This window comes from Hemicordylus capensis, chromosome 2, assembly GCF_027244095.1.
Source record: "Hemicordylus capensis ecotype Gifberg chromosome 2, rHemCap1.1.pri, whole genome shotgun sequence".
In the NCBI taxonomy this organism is placed as follows: domain Eukaryota; kingdom Metazoa; phylum Chordata; class Lepidosauria; order Squamata; family Cordylidae; genus Hemicordylus; species Hemicordylus capensis.
Window position 1 is genome coordinate 138,141,728 of NC_069658.1, and position 15,125 is coordinate 138,156,852.

At 44.8% G+C, this 15,125-nt stretch overlaps 1 long non-coding RNA gene across 2 annotated transcripts in view; it reads right to left on the reverse strand.

Annotated features, from left to right (window-relative positions):
- Positions 1–400: 400 nt before the first annotated feature.
- LOC128346671 (uncharacterized) overlaps positions 401–15,125 on the reverse strand; it is a 54,513-nt gene continuing 39,788 nt past the window's right edge. For both annotated transcript variants that reach the window (XR_008317119.1, XR_008317118.1), the window contains 3 exons: positions 12,276–12,380; positions 1,014–1,340; positions 401–651 (listed from right to left, as the gene is read on the reverse strand). This is a non-coding gene — a long non-coding RNA (uncharacterized LOC128346671). The remainder of the gene's footprint in view (positions 652–1,013; positions 1,341–12,275; positions 12,381–15,125) is intronic.

A 15,125-nucleotide genomic window follows, 5' to 3' on the forward strand; every position in this document is an offset into this window, starting at 1 on the left:
GTCAATTTATTGTTAAGATTGTTTGTATTCCACCTTGAGTATTTGTAACAGGAATGCTTTTTGAAATCGAATGAATGAATCCATGGGAACAACCATGTGCAGAGGCAGTGTACATCGGAATATCGAGATGGTAGATCCAAATAGCAAGAGAGGGCTACTGTCTGTTTGTAAGTTTGCCAACGCATCTGGCAGTTCATAGCTGACCCACCAGAGTGGGGGGATGAAAAAGACTCCTGCTAAGTTGGCAAAGAGGCAGCTTTCAAAGTGGTGCTTGTCTTATATTTAGCAGGGGGGGAGCAACTGGCCCTATCCAACCCTAGCCCAACATCCCTCCAGTGACTCTTGCCAGTGACTCTTGTCTTATATTTCTTTTTCAATTACGAGTCCCTTTGGGACAGGGAACCATCTTATTTATTTTATTCTTTTTCTATGTAAACCGCTTTGGAAACTTTGTTGAAAAACAGTGTTGTTGTTGTTGTTGTTGTAGTAAAAGAAGAAGAAGGAGAATGCTGTGCCAGTAGGTGAAGAGGGTCACACCGTGCCCCAGGCAGGGTCGCTTGCCATAATGCTCCAGCAGGCTAACCACATCGCCCAAGCCTTGAAGCTCCTGTGCTGAATGATGCAAGTGTTCAGGTTTCTTACTCTGGAAGCCTGCAGCAATACAAGAAAGCCCATTATAGTACAGATGCTTCATAAGGCAGTACAGGATGACTGGGGCATCTTTGCCAACGCCAGGCACTCCACCCTCCCCATTTTGATTTGGGCCCCAAAGACCAAGGAAAAGTGTGGGTTCCTGGAGGACAAGTTGGAAGTGAGTACAATTTGTGACATTGCACTTCATTACTGATCACGTGGCATGTTTGTTAAGGCATCAGCCTTAGGCTCAAATTTCCTGGCTTTATGGAGCTTGGGCCAAATGAAATAGTCTTAACCTGGCAGGTTTTTTGACCATCAAATTTTATATATTTTGATTCAATTTTAATACTGGGAGTTGGGTTCTCTCCAATAGTTACCTTTTGGTGAACTAGATCCCACTGCACCAACGTCTTTTAGGACAGTACATCAAGGAAGATCCAACTGGCAATGTCTAGCTCTTTTTGAATACCTATGTTTGCAAATACTGATATGTACACACAAATCTATGTGGGAATACAGAGCCTTGGCCATCATCATTACAGTCAATCAAGGGATGCATTCACAATAATGATTACATCAGATCTGGTTTAGATTTGCCCAACAGGATTTGTCATCTAATCTTCCATGAGCAGATCCAGTCACATGAGGTTAAATCCAGTTATACGCACATGGAAACAAACACAGTGTTCACCGTGGCCAGGTATCTGCAATCAGAAGAGACAAGCAAAAAGCAGCAAGATGGTGAAGCTGAAGGGAGAAACTTATCCCTGTGCTGTTCAGAAGATTGTTCTGCTGCTCTTTAGCTCCTTGGATATGCTGCCATGAATTATTTATCAAATGAACAATTAAATATCAAATTGTGGGGTGGATCTTCTAAACAACTGGGCAGAACTTTTAAGGCACTGCTCCGCAGCATGCTTAGCATTCTTTGATCACAGCAGAATTCTGAACTGGCTTTTATAGGAAACAGAAATTTCTTAACTTCCGAATGAGAAATCTATATATGAGACCCACCATTCATTCATTCATTCATTTGATTTCTATACCGCCCTTCCAAGAATGGCTCAGGGAGGTTTACACGGAGAAATAACAAACAAATAAGATGGAACCCTGTCCCCGAAGGGCTCACAATCAGAAAAGAAACATAAAATAGACAACAGCAACAGTCACTGGAGGTGACTGTTGGTGACTAAATGGTGACTAACATTTATTGGTGTTTTAACATACTGTTATGTGCTCACCCACTTCAGCGTTTCAGAGAGAAGTTCCGGAGAAGCACTACAGGCTTTGTTTCCTTAGGATGAGTGGGCACTGAAGACTTATGGTATCTTTATAATATTTACTTTTAAAAATACATATACAAACACAGCATACTGGAAGCAAATAGATATTCCTTCAGCAGGCATTGGATCCTTAGAGAACACTTTTCACAGGCTTCACCCTCAGTTGCAGCTAGAAACTCTTAGTTCTCTTTCTTTCTTCCTTTCCCACCACTGTCCATTAAAACTCCATACTGCTGTTTAGTTACACAAACACACACACCCCTGCTGATCACTCAGGGACCCTAGCCCTGAAGATCAATTACCCATTCAGAGAGAACCAACCACAATCAATAAAAAAACATTAATATTTTCTTTTGGTCAAGCCTTGACCACTAATTCACAGTATTCAAACCAGCTAAACACACAACCATAGGAACAAGATGCAAATGTTCATATAAGGACATGGCTGATACATGGAGCCATAGTATGGTATATGACCTATGAAGCCATAGCCTCTCCTTCCCACTGCAACTCCTCCTTCTGCTTCCTCCAAATAACTGCTCCTGAAGGCTGAGAGAGCCTTCGGAATTGCATGTCATGTGTACAGAGGCCTGCAATAAGAAGTCAAAAAGTGCGAACCACCCTTGTGCACCACTGGGGTTTGGTCAGGCAGAGAAAGAGCACATCTGTCCTAACTCCAACAGCGTGCAAACGAGGCACCGAATGCAGCAGGCAAACAAGCACCTCTCCTATCTTTCTGCTGGTGACCACACACCCCGATGACAAATGCAGTGGTGTGGCCAATGCGTGCTAACACACACACACACACATTACCACAGGGGCAGGGGACCACCAGTCAAGTTCATCCCACAGACGCTGGCAAGCTCCCTATACCACTGACCCCACCTGACCCTCAATATCACAAATATCAAATAATAACTGATATGCATATAAAAGCTAGTTTCCAATGTTCCATCATATTCTAGCATGACCCAGAAATGGATAAACAAAGGGTACTTCCACTCTTTCCTGGGAGGATGTGGGCGCTGTCCCTATGTAGCCACCAGATGAGCTGGTGGCTACACAGATGGTGGCTACACATTCTCTTTGATACCCAGGGCCTAAGCTGTTTAGGGCTTTATAGGTTATAACCAGCACCTTGCATTTTGTCCAGAAACTATTGGTAGGTGCTGTAGTTCTTTTAATATAGGAATAATATGGTGTCTTTGAGATGACCCAGAGACCAACCAGGCTGCCACATTCTGTACCAACTGCAGTTTCTGGACTATGTAAAAGGCAGCCCCACATAGAGTGCATTGCTGTAGTCAAGTCTGGAGATTACCAGCATATGTACCACTGTTCTGAGGTTGTTTATCAGAAGAAATGGACACATCTGATGTATCAGCTGAAGTTGATAGAAAGTACCTCTGGCCACTGCCTCAACCTGAGACACCAAGGAAAGATTTGGATCCAGAAGCATCCCAGACTGCGTACCTGTTCCTTCCAGGGAAGTGTGATGCCATCTAGAACCAGCAGATCAAAATTGTCTCCTGGGTTCCAACCCCACACAATAAGTACCTCCGTCTTATTTGGATTCAGCCTCAGTTTGTTATCCCTCATCTAGCCCATCACTGCCTCCAGAAAGGCATTTAAGGAAGTTATGCCTTCTCCTGATGATGTTGATATGGAGAAATATATCTGGCTGTCATCAGCATACTGATAATACCCTGCACCAAATCCCCTCAAGATCTCTCCCAACCGATTCATGTAGCTGTTAAAAAGCTTTGGAGACAGTATGGAGCCTAGGGGGGTGCAATATAAAAGTTCACATTTTGAAGAACAACAGTTTCCAAGAGACACCATCTGGAATCTGCCCAAGAAGTAGGAGCAGAACCACTGCAAAGCAGTGCCTCCAGTGCCCTCAGGCTCTCCAGACTATGGTTGATAGTATGGAAAGCTGCTGAGAGATCCAGAAGGACCAACAGAGTCACATTCCCTCTGTCAATTCCTGATTGGAGATCATCCATCAGGCCGGCCAAGGCAGTCTCCACCCCATAGCCTGCCAAAAACCAATTTGAAATGGGTCTGGATATTTAGTTTCCTCCATGATTGTCTGGAGCTAGGAGGCCACCACCCTCTCAATTACCTTGCCCAACCACAGAAGCTTGGTGACAGGCCTATAGCTGCTTAACTCTGAGGGATCCAATGCAGGTTTCTTCAGAAGAGGTCTAATGATTGCCTCCTTAAGGCAGGAAGGCATCCTGCCCTCCCACAAAGAAGCAATTATATTATCTACCAGGTCCTCTACAACAATTCCCCTGCCAGATAGTATAAGCCATGTTGGTCAAGGGTCAAGAGAACAGGTGGTAGGCCTCACCGTTCCAAGCAGCTTATCCACAATATGGGCAGAAAAGAATCACTTGCCACACATATTGCCTGAGCATAGGTCTTCAACATTAGACCAATAACATAACCTTCAATACAATGGCTCCATACAGGCCTTATCTAAGGATGTGTGAAACTATTCAGGTACAAAAGAGCCCCTGGTGGTGCAGTAGTAAGACTGCCGCCCTGTAACCAGAAGGTTACAAGTTCGATCCTGACCAGGGTCTCAAGGTTGACTCAGCCTTCCATCCTTCCGAGGTCGGTAAAATGAGTACCCAGAATGTCAGGGGCAATATGCTAAATCATTGTAAACCGCTTAGAGAGCTCCGGCTATAGAGCGGCATATAAATGTAAGTGCTATTGCTATTGCTATTGCTATTGCTATTTAAAGAATACAGACCCCATATTTGAAGCAACACAATTATGAATGCTGGATCGCATTGGTACAAAGGCAATTGTGGAGCAGAGTCATATCTAATATATTCAACTATTGAGCAAGGTGGTCCTTAAATCTACATATGGCAGTAAAATCACATTTTACCCAGTATTGATCCTCCCATGAAGTAACAGGAAATATTAGTAGTTTGATCACCAAATATAAATGTCTCTGGGGGGAAACTGCTGGTTTCTAGGGATGTGTGTTTCGTTTCGGATACAAAATGTTTTGTGAACAAAACAGGCCATTTCGGCTGTTTTGTAGCCAAAACAAAACACCCGATGATCAAAACAGAAAATTTTGTAGCCAAAACAAAACGTCCCTGTTTTGGATACAAAATGTTTTGTTGTTTCGGCTGTTTTGGAACTCCATTTTGCAATCACAGAAAGTCTTTCTCCTTCAGTCTCCATTTTTAGTTTTGACATCTGTTTGAATTTCCAGCCCTTCCAGCCCGCAGATTGGCCAGCAAAAGCATGGGCTGATCTGCTGGCAATTGCCTCCTTATTCCTTTTAAGCAAATTTAAGGGTAAATTTTACCCTCATTGGCCAGTGGGGCAGTGTGCATTTCATTGTTGTTGTTTCACACTGCTGTGTGTAGATCAATTGCATTTCGGGCGGGGGGGATGTGGATGTGCATGACCTTTGGAAATCTGCCTGATTTTTTCCAAAGCTCTGCTGTTGTTGATGTGTGATGTTGATGTTATTTGGGGTGGATTGGGGGCATGAAGGGGGCTTTAGGGGCAGAAGAGTGGTTCAGGTGGTAGTGCCCCAATGGGTGCCTGCTGCCACCCAGATTCCAAAGGAATTGGGAAAGGGGCTGATTTTTAAAGAGTTTATGAAGTTGAAATGTCTTTGGGGCAGATTCGGGGCAGAAAGGGGGCCTGAGGGGCAAAACAGTGGGTTGGGTGGCAGTGCCCCAAGGGGTGCCTGCCACAACCCAGATTCCAAAGGAATAGGGCAAAGGGCTGATTTCTTAGGAATTGGAAGTTTACACTTCTTTAAGGTCCCCCCCCCCCGGGAATAATGGTTTAAGCAGACCCATAACTCCACCTGGGGGGCACTGGGGTGGCCAGGAGTGAGTGGTGGTGTAGTGCACATAGGGTGCCAATCGCCCCCATGGGTTGCTAACGAGTGTAGATTCTCTGGTAGCATATGAGATTTTCAATGACAAACCATGAATCCACTCTCATATGCTACCAGAGAATCTGAATCTACACTCAAAACATCTCAGAAACAACGGAATCCAGTACCCCATGGGTTAGCAAGCCATGGGGGTGGTTAGCACCCTATGTGGTCTACACCACCACTCGCTCTGGGCCACCCTGGTGCCCCCCAAGTGCAGTTATGGGGCAGGAATTATGGAGGCCCATCATTCCCTATGGGGAAGAACTTTACAGACATACAAACTCCATTACATCTTTAAAAATCAGCCTTCTGCCCAATTCCTTTGAAATAATTCTGGCAACTTCCTTACCCCCACTGGGCACTACTACCCACCCTGCTCTGCTCTGGGCCACCCCTTTCCCCCCAACATGAAGCTATACTTTTGCTAAAACCACAATTCTTCCCTAAGTGAAAAATTCTATTCTTCAAAAATTCACCAAAACCCAGCCCTTTGCCCATTTCCTCTGAAATTTGGGTGGCAGTTTCCACCCATTGGGCACTACCACCCCCACCCACTAGTTTTTCCCTGGGGCCATTTTTTAAAATCCAAAACGTTTTGTATCTGGATTTTGCAATTTTGAACAAAGAACAAAATTGGGGTGTTTCGGATTCGGGCCAAAAACAAAACAGGGAAAAAAACAAAATGCACAAGTGGTTTCAAGGTGCTAAAAAAGAAAGAAAGAAAACACTCTTCCTATTCAGAATATAAGCAAGCACAATGCATTTGTTGTTGTTCTCAATGATGGAAGTATATACAATCCCAGAAATTTATATCAGCAGAATTGGCAGCTTTTCCACAATTCCTTGGCCTGTAGAATATCATCTTAATGCAGATCTGTCTCAATTGAAATATGAACAGATGCTCTTGGTTATTTTGCTACCCATTTAAAATTAGCAAGCCAAACAACTACAATCTGAGATTTCATCAGAAAATGTACTCTGCAGTTCCAACAAGAGCAAATGTACTTAAGGATGCTGAATCGCACTGGTGCAAAGGCAATTGTGGAGCAGAGTCATATCTAATATATTCAACTATTGAGCAAGGTGGTCCTTAAATCTACATATGGCAGTAAAAGCTAATCTTACAAGCAAATAGTACTCTAAAGAAACTCCAACAGAGAGCCAAACTTGGACTAAAACATGGAACCTGGTTTTCCAGGTTGCCACATTGGAGACTAGAAACTCTTGGACAAACAAATCAGAAAAATATATACTTTCTCAGGACCAACAATATTGGGGAAGAACAGAGCCTCTTCGACCACAGGCCTGGAAACAGCAAGGGGCCTAGCTGAGGAGATGCCATCCCACGTGCTTGTCCACTGCTGGTCCTTCTGCTCGCTCTCACCCTGCGAGGAAGTCAACTTGTCTTCAACAAACTCTCTGGAGATGTTCCAGGCCAACACTCTATTGACCTAAATACACTTCCTCTTCAGTGCTCCTTTTCAAAGGAAGAGGGGAAGCTGGAGCAGAGGACAAGAATGCTGCTGGAGAAGGTAGCCCCCCTTCCCACTGGAAAGCAAAGAAGAGACAGAGGAAGGGGAGGCAGACAGGCAGGGCTATCCTTAGGGCGTGGCAAGCAGGGCGACTGCCCCAGGCTCCACTCTTTTAACCCCCATTAGAGTTAACTGGAAGGGGGCCCCACACTGGCTGATTTGCCCCAGGCCCCGCACCCCGCCAGGGCTCTAAGGACAGCCCTGTAGACCGGCAATCTTGGTCGGGGAGGTGGGAGCAAAGTCTGGGGCAGGAAGAGCTGCTTGAAATGCTCTGTATGCTGAGGGTGGAGGCAGAAGTCCACCAGGCAGTTGTCAATAATTTGCAGAGTGGGGGGCAATCTACCTATAGTGAACTGGGCCCCCAAAATCCTGTTGGCACCCTACCTTTTGTATTGGCTCTATTCCCCATTTTAAAATTTCTTTTAATTCATTTTTTGTGCTAGTTGTATTCTTTTGATAATTTCTTACAAATGGTGAATATGACTGTAAAAATTAGGACTGTGAATCACTTCAGGCCATTGAGAGTCTGCAACATGCCGGGTCTACCAGGTAATTTTTTATCAGATTGTATCCGATGAAATGTTGCTCAATAAAATGATACAATAAAATATTATATTGTACCAAACTGGTAGGGTTTACCTGAGGGGGAACAGCAGACTCCCTTTTTAAGTTCTTCTCTTCAATCCTAACTGCTGCAGTAAGCAGTGGCGTTTCAAGATTTCCCCCACTAGCAAATGGTCCACAATGCCCCGGGAAAGGAAGCAGCATCACAATGTTGTATCCTTCTCTGGTCCATTACTAGAGGGGAAGGGCGTGACCATATTTTTCTCTTCCAACAGCACTGGCAACTTCCCTTCCCTCCCCACACTCTGCAAAGGCTTACAAGGGTTGGATCTGATTCTTGCAAGCCTTTGCAAGAGGCCAGAAAGAGGAGGAAGGGCTGCTTTGCAACCTCCCTTCTTTCCCTGCACTCATTAGTAGACTGCATCTCCCACATACTGGGTGGCTCCACATGATTGCCACCAAGTCTGCATGCACTCCTGGCAGGTGTGTTATGCCAACCAGCCAAAAGGTGGTTCCCAGCCCATCTTTCTGGGATTCTACCATCTTTCTCTACCCAAATCTTTCTCTACCCAAATCTTGGTTCCAGATGGGTGGGGAAAGTCAGTAGACTCTCAGGCAGATGTGCTAGAATCCGCCAGTTGGTGGATTTGCATGACACGCCCACTGGGAGCATGTGCTTGCCAGGAACCTCAGGTTCCAGCTTTCAAACTTGGTGGCGATTATGTGAAGCCGCACACTGTTTAGTAGGGGTGTGCAATTTGGGTTTTCGGTGATTTGGTTCGGGACCTAAACCAAATCACACCCGTTCTGTTCTGTGCCCGAATCTGGGCTACCCGAATCACCCCTGATTCGGGTTGGATTCGGATTAAATCCGAATCTGAATCAATTCGGGTATGAAAAAGGGGTCCCAGGGGCAAAATAGTGGGGTGGGGTGGTAGTGCCCAATGGTTGGAGGCTACCACCCAAATTTCAGGGGGATTGGGCAAAGGGCTGATTTTGGGGGAATTGTTGAAGTTTACGTGTCTTTAAGGTTTTTCCCCATAGAGAAGCATTGAGGTGTCAGCAAATGTATAGCTTCACACGGGGGGCAAAGGGGTGGCTTAGAGCAGTGTGGGGTTGGTGGTAGTGCCAGGTAGGGTCAAGGAAGCTACCTGAATTTTTTCAAAGGATTTGGGCAGAGGGCTGATTTTTGGGGAATTGTTAAAGTTTACACGTCTTTAAGGTTTTTCCCCATAGAGAAGCATTGAGGTGTCAGCAAATGTATAGCTTCACACGGGGGGCAAAGGGGTGGCCTAGAGCAGTGTGGGGTTGGTGGTAGTGCCAGGTAGGGTCAAGGAAGCTACCTGAATTTTTTCAAAGGATTTGGGCAGAGGGCTGATTTTGGGGGAATTGTTAAAGTTTACGCGTCTTTAAGGTTTTTCCTCATAGGGTATGCATGGAGCTTTCAGCAACCCCATAAGTGCACTTGGGGGGTGCTCTGGTGGCCCAGAGCGAGTGGTAGTGTAGTGCACATAGGGTGCCAACCACCCCCATGGGTTTCTAACCCATGGGGTACAGGGTTCTGTTGTTTCAGAGGTATTCTGAGTGTGGATTCTATGATAGCAAATTATAGTGGATTCATGGTGTTTCATTGAAAATCTCATTAGCTATCATAGAATCCACACTCAGAATACCTCTGAAACAACAGAACCCTGTACCCCATGGGTTAGAAACCCATGGGGGTGGTTGGCACCCTATGTGCACTACACTACCACTCGCTCTGGGCCACCACAGACTCTGACACTTAGGGCATGCATCTATCTTCTTTATATTAAAAAGCCTTAGGACATATGTAACAAATCCCGTGGTACGTGGCACATCTCACGAGAGTTCTGACAACACTGGGGGGGGGGGCAAGGAGGAGGCGGCTGAGGAGCAGATGGAGGGGCAGCTGCTGCCAAGGAGCAGCAGGAGGGTTGAAGAGCAGCGACATCACTCATTCCTTCAATCGCCGGCCTCTGATACCTCACTGATTCTCCTTACAAGGAGGATGGCAAAGCTGGGGCTTCCCATCAGGGTGGTACTCTCTCCTGCCACGGCTTGGTCATCTTCCTTGTGAGGAGACCTGGCAGGGCGTCAGAGGCCAGCAGTTGGAGCTGCGGGAGTGAGCAGTGGTTGGGTGTGCTGAGAAAGTGGAAGAGAGGAGTGCCTGTGAGTGGGGTGGCTGAAAGTGGGGGAGTGGAGGAGAGGGGTGAATGTGAGTGGGGTGGCTGAGAGGTGGTGGGGAGGAGAGGGGTGGTGTGAGTGGTGGTGGGGAGGAGAGGGGTGGCCGCGAGTGGGGGAGTGAAGCGGTGGCTGTGAGTGGAGGAGAGGGGATGGCTGAAAGTGGTGGAGGGAAAGAGAGGGGGTGACTGCGAGCAGGGTGGCTGCAAGTAGGGTGACTGACACTGAGCAATAACGCTGGGGCTGTGGCGGGACTTTAAGGAGAGCAAAAAGTCCTAGCACACAGATGTTTTGGGCAGGGCCAGCTAGTCTATCTAAAGGGCTTAGGTGGTCTGTGGCAAATGTGGAAAGCCCCGCCCACACAGTATTTTAGCAATCAGAAGTAACAGAGCAGGAGGACCTTGGTGATTGGGCACTGGGAATTCCATATGCAGATAGGGAAGAAGGGCCTGTGATGGTTAAGGTCAGTTGGAATGCAAATATTACTGGTGGGAAGATTTTAGAGAGAAGAATCTCTCTATATAAAAGGATAGTGGGCAGAGGTCTGGAAAGAGAGGGATTGTGAGGGAGGGATGAGCCTGCCACTGTGCGAATTAGATCAGGAAACAAGATGAACAAGATCTGTTAACTCGGGAAGGAAGAGAGAGCAAGAAGGGAGGGGAAGAAAGACAGAGGGGAAGAACAAGTGGAGGGGAGAGAAAAAGAAGTGGGGGAGAGAAATAAGGAAGGGTGTGGGACGGGCCTGGACCTGTCAGTTGCCTGAGGGGAATGAGTGTCCCTGGTGGCAGCAGCGGCAGCGAGGAAGGGCCTGGTCAACCATCACCACTGCTCAGAGCTACAGAGGCCATTGGCAGAGGGAGGGAGGCGAAGGATGGGCTCAAGCCTGTCAGTGTCCTGAGGGGAACGAGCAGCCCTGGTGGCAGCGGCAGTAAGGAAGGGCCCAGTCAATTGCTGCTGCTACTCCTGCAGGAAGGAGCAAGAGTGGGGCACGGGTGAGGGTGGGGAGGTCTGTAGGGTTAAGAGGCTGCAGCTTGGCCAATGGGCACCAGCAATGCTGCAGTTGGGACCAAGAGGGGTGAGGGGGGTGGAGCAATGGGATGGAGGAGCAACCAAGAGGGGTTAGGGGATGAGGGGCGTGGAAGCAATGGGATGGAGGAGGAGGAACAGGAGTGCAGCTCAGGTGAGCAGGCTGTGGCAGGGTGGGGGTAAGGGGAGCAACCAAGTACTAGCGTGCAGATGCTCTGCGTGGGTTAAGCTAGCATGATATATTTACCAGCTAGTAAATAAACCAGACACTTCTATTTCCATCTGGATTCAGAGAGACACTTTCCAGTTCTCCAGTGATATGGAAACACTAAATGGAAAATCACTACTAAATAGACATTACTATAACAATAGCTGCATCAGATCAAGATGCTGCTCTCTGTACTCCTCCATCTCCGTCTTGCCTTAGTTATCACCCCCCCTCCCCAGCCCTCTCCCACTCCCTGCTCTACTTTGTTTGGTATCCTGTTGGGGTTCCCCCCCCCTTCCTTAAAAATATCAAAGCAAATAATTTCATACCCAAAAACTTTGTATAAAAATTAATCTATATTCTACTAAATTCATCAACCCATACTATTCTTATAATGATGAACAGGCATTTCTACTCCTAATCTTCTTCTATTCATTCCCTGATATAATTATACAAAATGAGCCCATACTTCAAGATGTGTCTTTTCATTGAACTTCAAATCCAGTGCAATTTTCAATGCATACATTGCAGTACTGACTTCCACACAATAGTCAAACTAAATTCTGAACATATTGGAAAACAAAACTAGATTTGAAAGAGATGGCAGATATCCTTAGCATTCCAAAACTGCAGAATACTATGGAAGACAATGAACTGATATAGGGAAGTCTATATTGAATCAGAATTAGCTAATAAGGTATCTGGAATATTGGGTCAAATATCAGAAATAATATCAGACTATCGGAGCACAAAATGGTGGCAGAAATACAAAATGGGAGTCCACATTTCTGCCGCAATCATGGCTTGGAAAATCTTCTTCATCTATTTGCCTGGCCATGCATTTGTTTGTTCATTTGTTTGTTTGTTTTAAGACTATTCTTAATTTATTTTTTACTTACCAGTTTAAAGAGCAAGTGGTAGATTCTTGGATGTTAAATCACTTCCCCTGTGATTCTCATAGGTGATATCACTTTTGCCACGATTCTTGGATGCGAGTACAATTTCTGCATTGTGTAAATAAATAAATAAATAAATAAATAAATAAACAAACAAATAAATAAATAAATAAATAGGACAAATTTAACTGAAAGTAATTAGAGTCCTGCCATCCTGGACTATAGGGAGAGGAAAGCTGGTCTTGTGGTAGCAAATATGACTTGTCCCCTTAGAAAAGCAGGGTCCGTGCTGGTTGCAAATGAATGGGAGACTTGATGTGTGAGCACTGTAATATATTCCCTTCAGGGGATGGAGCCACTCTGGGAAGAGCAGAAGGTTCCAAGTTCCCTCCCTGGCATCTCCAAGATAGGGCTGAGAGAGATTCCTGCCTGCAACCTTGGAGAAGCCACTGCCAGTCTGTGTAGACAATACTGAGCTAGATGGACCAATGGTCAGACTCAGTATATGGAAGCTTCCTATATTCCTAAGCATCTCTCTGTCTGCTATTACTGAGCCCTACTGCAAAAGTAATGGAAAAGTCTGCCATTACCTTCGCTCCACCAGTGGGAGGCACTGCTGGAGTCTAGGTGCCTTCTATTTTTCACTTCTGTAGTGTCACTTTTATCTTGCTACTGCCACTGTGTGTAGACAATACTGAGCTAGATGGACCTATGGTCAGACTCAGTATATGGCAGTTTCCTATGTTCCTATATGTCTGTCCAGCTATTTTTTCTCTGTTTTGTTTTTTTTGTTTCTAATTTCTCCATAGACTTCTATGGGAATCTCCCCCTACCCCGATAGTTGTCAGATTTCTGATCGGAAATCCAATAATGATATTTAGAAGAAACAAAAGACCCAATATCGATATCTATAAAATATTATCTGATACAATATTTCTGATCACGCACAGACCTAATAACAACAATCAAAAGGGGACCACTTTACATAACACAAACTAGTGGGTGGGTCAGCATGTCCCAAACACTAGAAAAGAGAACATGCAGAGAGCATCAGCAGAAGCAGGAGTGCACAGACTCCTCTTCTCTTTCTTAAAATAGCTTGCCTAATGCATAAAACTGATGAAGCATCACAGAGGTAAATGAACTAAGGCACCAGCTATTGAGATGACCTTAAAGCTGGTTATCTGCTTTGTGCTGAGGCTGCCTCTACTTTTACATGCTCCATAAGCAACTTGACCAGGCTATTGTGTGCTGTTGAAGCCTGGAAATGTAGTTTATCACTCCAATTTCTCTTCCCAAAAAAGGCCATGTTTTGGAGCCAAAGACATTGAAAAACAAATGACGGAATGGACACTGAATAACGTTATGGTTAAATATTGTTGCTTATTGGTTAAGGGTTTTTTGTTTTTTTTTTAATCCTGTTGGATTAGTCCCATTGACATTAGTCGATAATTTTAACACGATGTGGAAAAGATCTCTCCTACAGAAATTTATTATTATGGCATCAGTCAGGAGGCATTTATGGTGACAGGCTTTGAGCAGGCTAAGTTAGCACTTAAACAACAGGTGATGGCTATGGAAGAGCAATTAGAGAAATCTTGCCTTCCAAGAGATGTATTTTTGAGTAACCAACATTTTATTTCAAGGCAGCAAGATATCTAAATCAAATAACTGTCTCAAAATTCAGAAGAGCTTTAACTAGCACATTTCAATGTGCTTCCTGCGGCCATATTAGAAGGAAAATACAAGAAAATCCTGTATGCAGCCCAGCTCTGCCTTTGTGGTATAGGTGCCATTGAATCTCTGGTTCCTGTCCTTCTTTACTGTCATTTTTAGAAGAATATTCATTCCTGTTTTATTTCTCCCTTCCCCCCCACCCCAGGCCATTCAGGCCATTCAGATTTATTTTACCTTCAATATTTACTCTCTGACCAGAATGATTTAATTTCCTTAAATGCTGCTAAATTTTGTTATATAGTCTGCAAAATTAATTAAAAAATTGGTCAATTCATCTTAATGTAAGAACATAAGAACAGCCTGCTGGATCAGGCACGAGGCCCATCTAGTCCAGCATCCTGTTTCACACAGTGGCCCACCAGATGCCTCTGGGGAGACCACAGGCAAGAGCTGAGGGCATGCCTTCTCTCTTGCGGTTGCTCCCCTGCAACTGGTATTCAGAGGCATCATTCCTCTGAGGCTGAAGATGGCCCACAGCCGTCAGACTAGTAGCCATTGTTACCAACTAAGAGACCAATCTAATTGTATTGTTGTCATTATTTGTTGTTATCCTACTGCTTATTGTTAATTTAATTGTTTAATTATTAATGATGTTGAGTTTGCTAGTTGACCGTAATAAAGACTGATTGATGTGACTGCCCATTTTCTGTAGACCTGAATGCTCCCCAGTGTGTACAGTACAAGAACATGAATGAACACAAAGATGATACAACAGTTAAGATACAGGAAGGTATGGCTGATGAGGATGTCATCTTAGCCAAATATTTAACAGTTGGCTGTTACTGGGGTATCAATTTGATGCTTTAGCTTAAGGTTCCATTTCTCAGTGTAGTTTTAGATGAAAAAGCTGCCAAGCCATTGGCAGAACTTCATGCTACATTGTAGATTTGGAATGTCTGATAATAATTTGTAAAGTATATATTACCAGTTGTGGGATGCATGGATGAAGAGAGATAATACAAGAGTAATATTTCCAACATGATGGTATAAATATTTTTTGCTTTCTTAGTGGTATTAAAGAGGACTTCAATTATAATTTTCTTACATTCTCCATAAGTACAAACATGCATTACATATTTATACCAAGCTAAGAAAGTAGCTGGATTTGTCTTATAA